The 13,007-nt window shown below is 41.3% G+C and overlaps 1 long non-coding RNA gene across 2 annotated transcripts in view; it reads left to right on the top strand.

Moving 5' to 3' along the window:
* The first annotated feature begins 82 nt into the window (after positions 1 to 82).
* The window catches only part of LOC103006156 (uncharacterized), an 18,778-nt gene continuing 5,853 nt past the window's right edge, over positions 83 to 13,007 (top strand). The window contains exons 1-5 of one of the 2 annotated variants that reach the window (XR_009006876.1): positions 83 to 290; positions 1,593 to 1,716; positions 4,341 to 4,406; positions 9,142 to 9,245; positions 12,576 to 12,625. This is a non-coding gene — a long non-coding RNA (uncharacterized LOC103006156). The remainder of the gene's footprint in view (positions 291 to 1,592; positions 1,717 to 4,340; positions 4,407 to 9,141; positions 9,246 to 12,575; positions 12,626 to 13,007) is intronic. The other variant, XR_009006877.1, reaches the window with a different exon arrangement.

Genomic DNA, 13,007 nt, shown 5'->3' with positions numbered 1-13,007 from the left:
CGGCCAGCCGGAAATACGCCACAGGAGCGCTCGCGGTCGGCGGAGCGGAAGTGGGTCCGTAGCGGAAATGCTTCCGGGCGCGTGTGCCGTCTTACCCTTGCAGCGCCTTCTAGGGGAACGTAGGCCTGGCTCTGCGCTGTGTTCCTTCCCGTTGTGCCCGAGCCAGCAGAGCACTGGGGACATTTGGTAGTTTGAGCTTCTCCGGGGGAAGTGGGAAAAATCAAGGCCGAGGAGAGGGCCTTAGGGAGTCTCCATTCTTATGTTCCTACCCTCTTTGGATCCTGGACGATGTAAGTTGAGTAGTACCTGAATTTCGTATATGTGTGTTTTCAAACTTGTTTGATCGCTCTCCTTAGTGAGAAATACACTTTCCATGTCACTTGCTACCCAGGAATCCACACATAAATATAACATTTCTCAAAGCAATACCTTAACTCTTGTTTCACTTTGATGTTTTTCCTTCGATACCATTCATCCCATCCTAAATTCTGAGTCCGTTAAATATTCTGATTAGAATGCATTTAAATTGATTTTACTACTCTATTAAAGGATTGGCTGCAGTTTGAAAAATGAAGGTTTATAATCCCCAAAGCTCATACCCACAGACCCTTCAGAAGTCAGGACAGAAATTACAATCTGGCTGGCCAGTAGACATTTTTGTGTGTGTGGAAGAGGGTACATTAAAAAAAAAAAAAAATGTTACCAACATTAAAAATTTGGGATAGTTCTTGTAGAAATTCACATTTTTCTTTAAAAATTGGTCCTAATGGGCTCAAATTCCCCTTGGCAATAATCAATTTGAGCTGAACGATAATTGGAAGGGTTAATGAAATCTAGAAGAATTTGTTCACTTGGAGTGGCAGAGCATGAGCTCATAGGGATTAGACATAATCATAGGGAAGAAGAGAGAGGGAGAAAACTTGGGAGGGAGTTTAAACAGAATGTAAATAAACTGACTGAGAAATCACATTGAATTGGACTAGAAATTGAGACAAACCATGATGTGCTTAAGTTGTTACTAATTCGGTGGGTTAACGGATGAGTCAGAAATTTAAACTGGCACACACGCACAGACACACACACACACAGACACACACACATAGACACACACACCCACAGACACACAGACACACACACACACACAGACACACAGATATACATACATGCATACGTACACACATATCTCAGTTTAAATATATATGTGGCAGTTTAAACTGATATGTATCCGTTTATATATTTGTCTATATACATTGTATTTTTTTATATTTAAAAATTTTTTTGTATATTGTGAAGTTTTGACATCTTAAAAAACTCTGGCTGGAGAGAGCTTGCTCCTCCAGGGACTAGCCAGTTTTTAGAGAGAGCAAAAGACTCAGCCAGGAGCATGCCTTTAATATGCAAACTAAGTAATGCAGAGCCATACCTCCTCCATCTGGCCCGTGTACCCCAAGAGGCAATATTCCTCTGCCTTAATCATCCCAGGGCCAGGTACCAAGCAACTATGGACCACTCCTATAGTTTACAGCCCACCTAAATTATTTAAACCAGTCAACTGCAAACTGTTTATTTTGCCTTGCTTTGCTTTTCCTGAGGAACCTCCAGTAAAGGCTGTGGCCTAGGCTCTCCCTTTGGTCCTGCCACTTCTGCCTGTATGGGATGCTGGTGCTTTCCCATGTGGCCCTGCATGGTGTGGCATGCCTCCTCCTTCTAGTACCTGTGAGTATAATAAACTTTGTTTTCTTGAGCCTCTCCTGTGTCTCCTCTTGTGGTCATACCTGACGATCACATGAAAGAGCACAGAATATACATACATATCTAATTCTCTCTATATATACATAAACATATATTCACATGATTACACACCTGAATATTGGGTCTGTGACTTTGAAATTCACATCCATCACTCTTAGGTGCAACAACTAATATCTTCCATATTTTCTTAAGGTACATGGAAGTGCTTAATTTTAGGGATTGGCAACCTTTCAGTAGCCATATATAAGGCTATTGATGCCATTTTTTCTAGACTTTTAGGAAAGAGATGAGAGGTGATAACCTTGCATCAACTCTCAAAATTGGGTGTAGGAGTTTTAACAGAGTGAATTTCCAAGACCAGGTCTGGTAAACAAATAAGTATCACTGGATTGGACTTCAGAAAATATCTGTGAGGTTTGGAGAGGTGGCAATTAAAAACATGTGCCTCTGAAAATCCTTTTGTCTCTCACTGCTAGAGCCTATCTTAATATCTATTTAGTATATGTTTGTAAATGTCTTTAGAACTTTTTGCCTTGGTTCTCCATCCCAGATGTCCCTCTCCCCAGAATATATTCATTTCTCAATTATTAACTCATTTAGCAATTATTTTCCGAGCATATCTGTGCTATGAGTATGTGATTGGTGTGTGCTAAGTTCTGAGAATAGAACTGTGGGTAAGATCGATGTGGCTCGCCTTTGTGGAGCTTATAGAACGTACATGGAAAACAACCATGGTAAACTGTGCAGTGAGAAGGGAAGTACATGACAGGAACAACACCCTAGTCTGGGAGTGGAGTCCTTCATTCAGTACCCACTGTGCATGTACACTGGGCTAGAGGCAGGCAGAACAGGGCGTGGAGATGATGTCTTTTACCTGCCTACTAGAAATATTTAAATTCAATATGGACCATATTCCTTACCCATACCATTCTTTCAATTTCATTTGAGATCCTTTAAGGCTTAGACAAGTGTTTGTATAATAAAAAGCAGATGTGTCTGTACAAAATTTCTTCTCATTCAGAAAAAAAAAAAAAAAAAGCCTCACTTCACTGGGAAAAGAAATCAGTCTATTTCACAAATCCCTTCGAATTTGTCAGAAATAACTGACTCACTCTCTAATCACTGCATTTGGATGCTTGAAACGTTTTCCTAGGGACTTTCAAATGCTATTTTCTATAAGGTTAACCACCCTTTAGTGTGTAGGAAAGTGCTACATTGCTGTAAGTAACTGGGGTGTTGCACCCTTCATGTGGCTTGACCCTGGTTCTCGGTATTGTCTTAAGCAGATGGCAGGTGCTTGAGAAATGTCTTCTTCAAGAAACTGACAGATATGAAAATGAGAGAGCATTTTAGGGAGCATTGCCACAATTCTCCAAGTCATGATTATTACAGTGGTTCTAGGGACTAGAGTATATAACCTTTCTCTAAGTGTATTCATTTGTTATTTAAAAAAATCTACTCTGTTCCAGGTACTGTTTCGGGCCCTGGGAATCAGCAGTGAACAAGACAGACAAGGTCTTTGTTTCCAGGGAGCTTAGTGCCTAGAGAGGGACTAAGTGCCTAGAGAGGTACTACTGTACAGTAGTACAGTAAAACAGATATTAATCAGTTAAATAAGTGAGCGAACAAGGTAAGTTTACATGGAGCTAAATGCTGGAGAGACATTAAAACAAGATGATGTCATATACTAGAGAGAGACGGATAGGAGGCCAGGGCAGCACGCTACTCAGGGTGGGAGGTATTTTTGTGGAGCCAAAGTCAGCCATGCAAAGATCTGAGGCCAGAGAAAAGGCTGGCAAAGACAAGCCTTAGTATTCCATTAAATAACAGTACAGGACCACAAGAGCAGCTATGCAGGGGAGAGTCCAGGGCTTGGGCCAGGCTTGGGGAGGGAGGCTTGAAAAGGTATAGGGATTGGTGGGGGAAAGTGAGAACTTCAAAAAGACACCTTCCTTTGACTACCTGCCCCCTGAGCCCTCCAATCTGACCACGGATGACAGAATCATAGACTGACCTTAGCTCATCCAGTACCTTGTGGAAATAAGAGTTCAGAATTGGGATTTACTTTAATACACTTTTTATTTGGCATGACTTTATTTATTTATTTTTAAATTTTATTTATTTATTTATTTATTATGGCTGCGTTGGGTCTTCGTTGCTGCGCAGGGGCTACTCTTCGTTGCGGTGCGCAGGCTCTAGATGCGTGGGCTTCAGTAGTTGTGGCTCGCGGGCTCCGCAGTTGTGGCTCACGGGCTCTAGAGCGCAGGCTCAGTAGTTGTGGCGCACGGGCTTAGTTGCTCCGCGGCATGTGGGATCTTCCCGGACCAGGGCTCGAACCCGTGTCCCCTGCATTGGCAGGTGGATTCTTAACCACCGCGCCACCAGGGAAGTCCTGGCATGACTTTAGATTTACAAAAATGTTGCAATGATAGTACCCACCACTCAGCTTCCCCTTATGTTAACAGCTCATGTAGCTGTAAGACATTTGTCAAAATTAAGACATTAAGACTGGCAAATTACTATTAACTAAATTACAGATTTATTCAGATTTCACCCGTCTTTCCACTAATGTCTGTTTTCTGTCCCAGGATTTTTGCCATTTTCTAAATAATCCATGTGAATAAATGAGGGTAGTGGCTACCAGCCAGAACCAGGTAAGTTCTACATCTGATTTCCTAACATGTCATTTTTACTGGTTCTTTATTTTACAACTGAAGATCTCTCCTCCTCCCATGCTTACTTACCCTATCTTTCCCAGGGTAGTGTTGTCATAGTAATTTTAACAACCACCAGGTCAACTTATTTCCCTAAAAGAATTTTGAAAATGGGCCACTTTCAGAGAATGAGTTTAGGGAAGCAGTGCTACCCCCCAACCCTCTACCTAGCTGCTTTACTACAGTGAGAACTAGGAGAAGTCTGACCCCCTTCACCAACTGATTTCATGCAATTTATCACACTACCTTCCTACATTACACCTATTGTCTGGGTCTTTACTTCACAGTTAATTTTCCATTCTTGAAGACAGGAGTGTTGTTTCATTCATCTTTAGAGATCCCCGACATTTAGAACTTTCCATTCATTCACTGATTCTTTCAAACTAGCATCTATGAATCCATGATGATGTGACAGGTAATTGACTATATGCTGGCAATATAAAGTTAAATTAGCCAAAGCTCCCTCTGTCAACATGCTCACACTTTTGGGGGAAGTCAAAGATGTCTCCCTTCCCATTTAGACTTCCCAGCCAGCACAGTGCCTGGATTTATGTAGGCCCTCAGTAAATGTCTGACACCCTGTTTTGAGAAGACTTCTCTGACAGCAGTGGAGAGAATAGAGGTGAGATGATCAATCAGGTGGTGTTGCAATGGTTCAGTAGGGACATTATGAAGATCATGGGGCTGGAACAGAGTGAGTTTCAATATATTTTCTGAGAAAGAATTAATGTAACTGGGTGACCAGTTGGATGAGGGAGTTAAGAGAGAGGGAGGAGTAGAGGATGCTTCTGAATTTTCCAGCTTGAGATGTGCTGTATAGAATACAGGAAGAGAAGAAAGCTTGGAGGACAGTGGTGGAGAGGAGGAAGGGGAAAGGGAAAATGAGCTTAGTGGGAACATTTAGTTTGAGAAGAAGTACATATAATAGAGGGCCCACAAATACATCTTGAACGAGTGAAGGTAGGGATGGACTGCTGCTTGAATGTCAACGGAAAGATGGGGAAGATGGACTAAATGGGGCGAATGTTTTTTCTGTATAAAATTCTGAGTCTGTGATGCTAATTGCCCAGTATTTTTGGCAGCCGGAGCAGGTAAAGGAGGAACAAGAACAGGTGGCACAGGACCTGGGTCCTAAGCATGGATAGAATTTGGTTGTGGAATGGCATAACAGAGGTGTAAGGTGGGGTTGAACCTCCTGTCAACAAAGGAGTAGAGTCATTAGAAGTTTTTGAGGGCAGTTGGGTAAGTAATAGGGAAGGTAAGGAAATGTGGAAACAGATTGTAAGGTCCTTAAGTAAGAGCCTGAAGTTTAGGCATAATGTATGACAATATAGGCTCTTGAGAAGGGCAATGGGGATGACCAAAGTTATGCTCTTGGAGGACTTTTTTGTCAGCAGTGTTCAGGAGGAATTGGATATGGGAGGGAATTGAGACTGGCTGGTGGCTGTTTTGCTAGTCCAGGAATAAAGTGATGGGATTTCATGGTGCTTGTTTCATGCCCGCATGTGGTCTCCATTGCTTGGCACACCTTCCCCTCCTTCCCTGCCTCCACTTAGTTTTGCCCCCCCCCCCGCAGTCAGCTACCTTCTCTTCATCCTTCAAGACTCTGTTTCAGTGCAGCCCCCCTCTGGGGAGCTCCCCCAAACCCCTGTGGGCTGAGCTGCTCACTCCCTCCTCGGGACTGCCTGTGTATTGTGTTTCTACTGATGCTCCTGGATGGTAATGTGTTCTCTGGAATATCTTTCTTTCTAGTACCCTGTGAGCTACTTAAAGACAGAGATACTATCCTTCGGTTCCAGAACTCTGCCTAGCACATAGTAGGCACTCAGTGAATTAATTTAAATTATGTTGGATAAATTAATGACAGGGAAAATGGAAAGAAAAGTATGGATCAAGGGTAAATTTGGAGGATAAAACTGGAGAGATTTACTGATTAATTTAATCAAAAGAAGAACTGTCACCTATAGAGTTGATGTATTCATTGAGGGTAGAGCAGGGGTGGTGATCTGTAATGGGAGTAATACATTCAGTCTGGAACATACTTACTGCCATATACAGTAAGTCCCCTGCATACTGACCTCCAAGTTGCGAACTTTCAAAGATGCGGACGTGAATTCGCATGTCCAATCACACAAATTAGTTCACATGTCTGGCGTACATTGTCATGTGCGTGCATCCGCTACAAGTGGTTGTGCTTTTGTGTACTTTACTGTACAGCACTGTATAGAGTACAGTAGTACAGTATCTTTATTTCAAGCCCAGGATGTCCAGAAGCAAGCGTAAAAGCAGCGGTGATGTAGCTGGTACTGCTAAGAAGCGCCAAGCAATAAGGATGGAAACAAAAGTGAAAATAGAGAGTGGAGCAAGGCAAAAAGATGGTAGACATCGCTCGTTCGTATAACATGAATTGTTCAACCATCGGCACGGTTCTAAAGAACAAGGACAAGATCGTGGAACATGTGAAGTCTGCTGTGCCGATGATGTCAACAATAATATCGAAGAAGCGTGGAAAAGTGAGGGAGGAGATGGAGAAACTTCTCAGTGTGTGGTTGCAGGACCAGCATCAGCATCGAGTCCCCCTCAGCTTAATGCTGATTCAAGAGAAAGCTAAAAGCCTTTATGAAGACTTGAAAAAGAAACGTGGCAAAGAATCAGAGGGTGCATCTTTTAATGCCAACCATGGCTGGCTTCATTAGTTCAAGGCTAGAGCCAACCTTCACAAGGTAAAAGTAAGTGGGAGGGAGCGAGTGTAGGTACGGTAGCTGCCTGGGAATTTCCTGAAACACCTCGAGAAATTATTGATGAAGGCGCATACTTACCTGAGCAGGTTTTTAATGTGGATGAGACAGGACTGTACTGGAAGAGGATGCCAGACCAAAGTTACATCAGTAAGGAGGAAAAGTTGATGCCAGGCTATAAAGCAGCAAAGGATAGGCCAACTCTGTTGTTTGGTGGCAATGCTTTGGCGATATGAAGCTGAAGCCTCTCTTAGTTTATCATTCAGAGAACCCAAGAGCCCTTAAAAACATAGCCAAGGGCTCTCTTCCTGTTGTGTGGAAGAGTAACCCCAAAGCCTGGGTTACACAGACCATTTTCCAGGACTGGTTTTTCCACCACTTTATCCTGGAGGTAGAGAAATATTGCTTGGAGAAGGACATCCCATTCAACAGTCTTTTGCTGTTCGACAATGTTCCAGGCCACCTCCCGTTCATGGATGACTTGCATCCCAATGTCAAAGTAGTGCATCTGCTATCGAATACTACGTTGCTCATCCAACTTATGGACCAGGGGGTTATAGCGACTTTCAAGAAATATTATTTATGTCATACTTTTTGTCAGGCAGTAAAGGCAAGTGACAAAACAGGAACAACTTTGCAGCAATTTTGGAAGGAGTATTGTTGCTCATCCAGAAGGCCATAAAAAACATTGACTTTGCTTGGCGTGAGGTTATGGCCATCACCATGAATAGGGTTTGGAAGAACCTTTGCCTGCAGTTTATTCGTGATTTTGGTGGATTTGAGAAGGTGGATGAGGAGTCCAAAGAGGTCTTCAGCAGCTTTAGTGACCGTTAGCCAGAAGTTGGAGCTAGATTTGCAAGAGGATGACTTCACTGAACTCCTTGCTGTGCAACATGAGGAGCTTACTAATGAAGACCTGATGGAATTGGAGGCCCAGAGAAAGGACGAAGAGAGACAAGAGGAAGAAGATGTAACTGAAGAACCAAAGAGATTCACGACACAGGAAATGGCAAGGGGATTTTCTTTATCTGAGGAGGCCCTGTTAGTTTTTGAGTCACAGTACCCAAACATAGAATGGTACCTGAAGGTTGCAACAGCTGTTCAGAATGCAATCCAGTGCTACCGTGTCATCTGTGACGAGAAAAAGAAGCTACCACCCAGACATCACTGGATCGATTTTTCAAGAGCATAGATAGAAGTGAATCTAGCAAGGAACCAGAACCTGTGCCATCCACGTCAGGTGTGAGTGACATTGCAGCTTGCCCTCTGTCTCCTATTGCTGACGATCCTTCAGCTCTACCATCTCCCACCTCCTCTCTCTCCTCCAGTCAGTAACTCTTCTTGCATGTTCACTCGATGCCAGCCCCTGGATGCCAGCTGTTGTACTGTACAACTGTACTTTTCTTGATTTTCCATGGTGAGTTGGTTCTCCTTTTGTTGTTGTTGTTACTTGGAAGTGCTTTCTTCTTAGGCAAACAATCACGTATTGGCAATAGGGAGGTTACTCTACCTATTTTTCTAGTCACCATCCCTTATCTAGCTCCTTACCACAATGCCGGCACAGGGGGAGGCAAACTGCCCCAGCAGTTTCCATGGACAAGAAACTCCCTAAGAAGTTCCCATAGGCATTGGTGGTCCTTCTGTGATGCACGCGTATCTTCCAGTTGACCCCTAGGTGGCAGCCTCTGAGTATCTTCCTGTCAGGCACGTGCCCCATTCATTGTCCCATGCAGTAAACTTCTCCAGAACATCTACAGCATCAATCTCATCTACGTTTTGTGGACCCTTTAGTCCCTGCATTGGTTTATCTTCCATCAATTTTCTTAGATAAGGCATTGCAAAGGAGCTAAGAGTGCTAGAAAAGTATACATGGTTAGTTATTTTCCCTTGTGCTCTACATTTTTTTCCTCTTCCTTCTCCTCACTGTGATACCCAAGGAACAAGCACAAGAAAGAAGAGGGAAGAAGAATGTAGCAGACAAAGGCCTCATTCCTCCTCTTCAAATCTTTGGAGAGGAACACCTAGACTGCTCTAGAGGGAGGTGAGAGATTTGAATTGAATAAGAGGTTGACATATTCAAGAGCTAGATTTTTAAATAACTAAAGATGAAAAGTTATAGAATCAAACTGAAATATTTTTAAGGGACCTCACAACACAACGGATACAGGGATCTGACAGGACAGGGTAAGAGTTTAAAAAGTCAAACTCAAAAAAAAAAAAATTAAAAAAAATTAAAAAAAAGTCAAACTCTGCAATGTTTGCACCCCAATGAGCCTGGAGAGTACAAGCTTAACTTCATAATTCTTAAGGAAAAATGTATTAAATTTAATAGATGTTATGGACTGAATGCTTGTGTCACCCCCCAATTCTTATGTTGAAGCTCTACCACCTCAATGTGATGGTTTTAGGAGGTGGGGCCTTTGGGAGGCCATTGGGAATAGATGAGGTCATGAGGGTGGAGCCCTCGTGAATGGGGTTAGTGCCCTCATAAGAGTCACTGGAGAGCTTTCTTTCCTTTTTGCTGTCTGCCATGTGAGGCTACAATGAGACATCTATCTGCAACAAGAAGAGGGTCCTCACAATGCTGGCAACCTGACTTAGACTTTCAGCCCCTAGAACTGTAAAAAATAAATTTCCATTGTTTATAAGCCACCTAATCTATGGAATTTTGTTATAGCAACCTGATCTAAGACAACAGGAAACATACACATGAACTCTAATAATCAAGGCAATAGTCCTGTTGACTGTTCTGGACTCCCATTAGTGCCTTTTCTGACTCTAGTACACAGCCATGCATGGAGCTGTCTGCTGTGTCAGCACTCAGCACCAGAGGAATCATGTTCAATCATTCATTCAGCAAAATTGATTGAGTGCCCACTGTGTGCTGGCACTGTGCAAAGCACTAGGAACACAGCGGTGAGCAAAATGCAGACACAGTCGCTGTTCCCTTGGTGCCCTGAGTATGAAGGTGTCAGACATTAAGCAAATATTTACATGTGGCTGTATCATTATAAAGGAAAAGCAGGGTTCTATGAGTGCACACGGCATGTGTAAGTACTAAAGCCAAGGGCTGTATTACCTGCCTCTTGTGGGGGCAGTGCTGCCACCTAGGAGGCTCTTTGGAAATCTGTGGGAGCATTTTTGTTTGTACCCCAAAATAGTAGGAGGCATTTAGTGGGAGAGGAACAGAGTGTTTGCCTACAGCTCACAGGACAGTCTTCTATACAAGATATTGTCTCACTTCACACATGACTTTCATATGTACTTATGTGTTTAATTATCTGAGCTTGGCACTGAACTCCATTTCACATAGAAATACAAAGTATTTTTGCATGATTTTAACATATGTAGAATTTTCCAACAGTGTAACTTTAATGTAAATTGCGGAAAGATTATGCTTTATTTTGTTTGCAACTTAAATGAGAGAAGTGACCCTTTGTAGTCTGAACTCAGCCACAGACAGACATGGGTGCAGCCTGACTGACTGCCTAGCTTAGAGGCCCTAGGAATAGTGCAGCGCTTCTCAGCTCTGACTGTCCTTAAGAGTGACCTGGGGAGCTTTTATAAAGTATTCACGTCCAGACCTCACTCCAAACCAATTAAATCAGAATCTCTGGGAGTAGGCTGGATTCCTCATTATAAAAGATTTCTCAGTTGATTATAATATTTGGCCAAGTGTTGAACACCTTGTGCAGGTTCTTTGGTGAATTCTGTTTCTATCAATAGGACCATCTATCTCTCTGGTAGATTTAGAGGACTGGTTTATTGGATCAACCTCACCTGGCCAGGTAGAGCATTCCAGACTTTATAGGCCATTGATTAGCTCCTTTTTTTGGGTTGTAGTTCCTGGTGAAAATCAGTTATATACTCCTTTCTATCCTGTTAAATCCACCACTCTTAACAACATATTGACACTTAAAAGATTTAAGCTGACAGTAATTCATTTGCCAGTGCTGAGAATAAGTAGATTCCATGCAGATTTATGAGTTTGTATTGCACAACACTTAAGCACAGTGTTGTACAATATGCTTTTTGTTAAAATTATTTAAAGAGGGAGACAGGGAGGGTTACTTGTGTCAAGGTACTAAATGTTCTTTTTTTTTAAGTTGTAGCAAATTGAGAGGAATGAAAAAACATTTTTCTTGTGGTAGGCTACATGTAGAGATATTGAATCAACTCTGGCTGAGATAGACAAACTATACACACAAAAATGCTAAGCGTCATGTAGAGGAGATACTAGTTTGTAGAACCTGGTCTTGGGCCCTGGCTGCTTTGGTTTATTTGATTCAGGGTCATTTGTATCTGATGCCGGAGGTCTATAAATCACCACCAGGGGGCCCTGAAAACGTTTCTATCTGATTTCTAGGACCGTAGTCTCTTTCAATGAGCAGAGCTGATAAAATATCCCTGGTGCAAATTGGAGGGGTGCCTTGGACCCTATTTAAAGTTTGGCTTTCTCCCATGGATATTTTCGCCCAGAATGTAGCAGCAGCTGCTGAAATAGCTTTGATGTACTCTGCGTTTTATCAATTTTTTACTGTAATGTTGAATAATCTTTTATACCTTGGCTTCTATTTGATGAGCTAAGGTTTTGTGTAAATTTGATATTCGCTGTGGTAAGAAAAAAAGGTTTATTTCTTTTTAAATTAGAAGCAAAAAAGAAAACAGCTAACTTTTTTCTCTTTTTACTGAGCTAAAATAACTGGGGGTTTGCAAAGTCTGTTCTGAGTGTATGGTGAGTTTTCTTAACACCCCATCCTTTGCATCAGATCTATGCTGAATTTTCCTTTAGATCTATTTCAAGAACCTTGAATTATTTTCAGATGAATACTTAATCGTGTTACCTGAAAGATAACTGTTAATTGCTCAAAAGGGATATGATTTGTAGCCTTAAAGTAATTTTATTAATCTGGGCAATCCATTTAAATTTTTAGAGAAATATTTCTCACATTCAGATAGTTATCAGCAGACTTTGCATCATTTCAAAGTATTGCTATTTTTATTTAAATAATCTCCTTTGGGGAGGAGGGATTCATACCACTAAAAATGAGATACAGGAAGTAAGGCTTTATTATTGTGAAGAAATGAAAGATTATCTGTTTAGTCTGCTTATGTTTTGAACTGACTTTTGCAGGTTTAGCATTACGTATCTGAAGTATGAGTATTCTCAAGTATTAGAAAGAATTTTATAGTTTTAATGAAACCTACATCGAATTCAAAATTAAAGTTGTACCAAATACAACTATTTAATAATACATGAATATATTCTAGTAATAAATATATAAATAATAATGAATAATTTATAAATATAAATGAATAAATATAGAACTAATCCAGAAAGTTCTCTGGCCCTGTATTCAACGATAAACAGATAACCACTTGCCGAGAATCAGAAGGAGAGATTCAAGCACCACAAATCTGGTGAGTAGAGATGTCCTTTAAGACATTATTCACATTTTAGATTTTATACATATGTGAAATCAGATACTACATTCAGTTCTATTAAAACTGTTGTTTCCTCAAACTCCACAGTTTCTATATAGACAAAATGTTTTTGTGATATGAAATAAAGTTGAAGGTGAATTTGCAGGATGCTTAAGGCCCGTAGAGAAACATATATTCAGGGTTAAGTTATTGAACTGAATTTGTTTCTGTAACTGGTCATTGGATATAACTGAGTCTGTGTGCCTTTATGGTGTGCTTGCTCTTTGTCAACTTGTATGTTTTAGATTTTAACCTTATAAATCCATTTGATGCGTTCTTTTACCCAGTGCTCTCATAATACCAAGAAATTATGTCAGTT

Source organism: Balaenoptera acutorostrata, unplaced genomic scaffold (genome assembly GCF_949987535.1).
Source record: "Balaenoptera acutorostrata unplaced genomic scaffold, mBalAcu1.1 scaffold_351, whole genome shotgun sequence".
In the NCBI taxonomy this organism is placed as follows: domain Eukaryota; kingdom Metazoa; phylum Chordata; class Mammalia; order Artiodactyla; family Balaenopteridae; genus Balaenoptera; species Balaenoptera acutorostrata.
The sequence above is the reverse complement of the archived record's forward strand: the minus strand, read 5'-3'. Positions and strand labels throughout refer to the sequence as shown.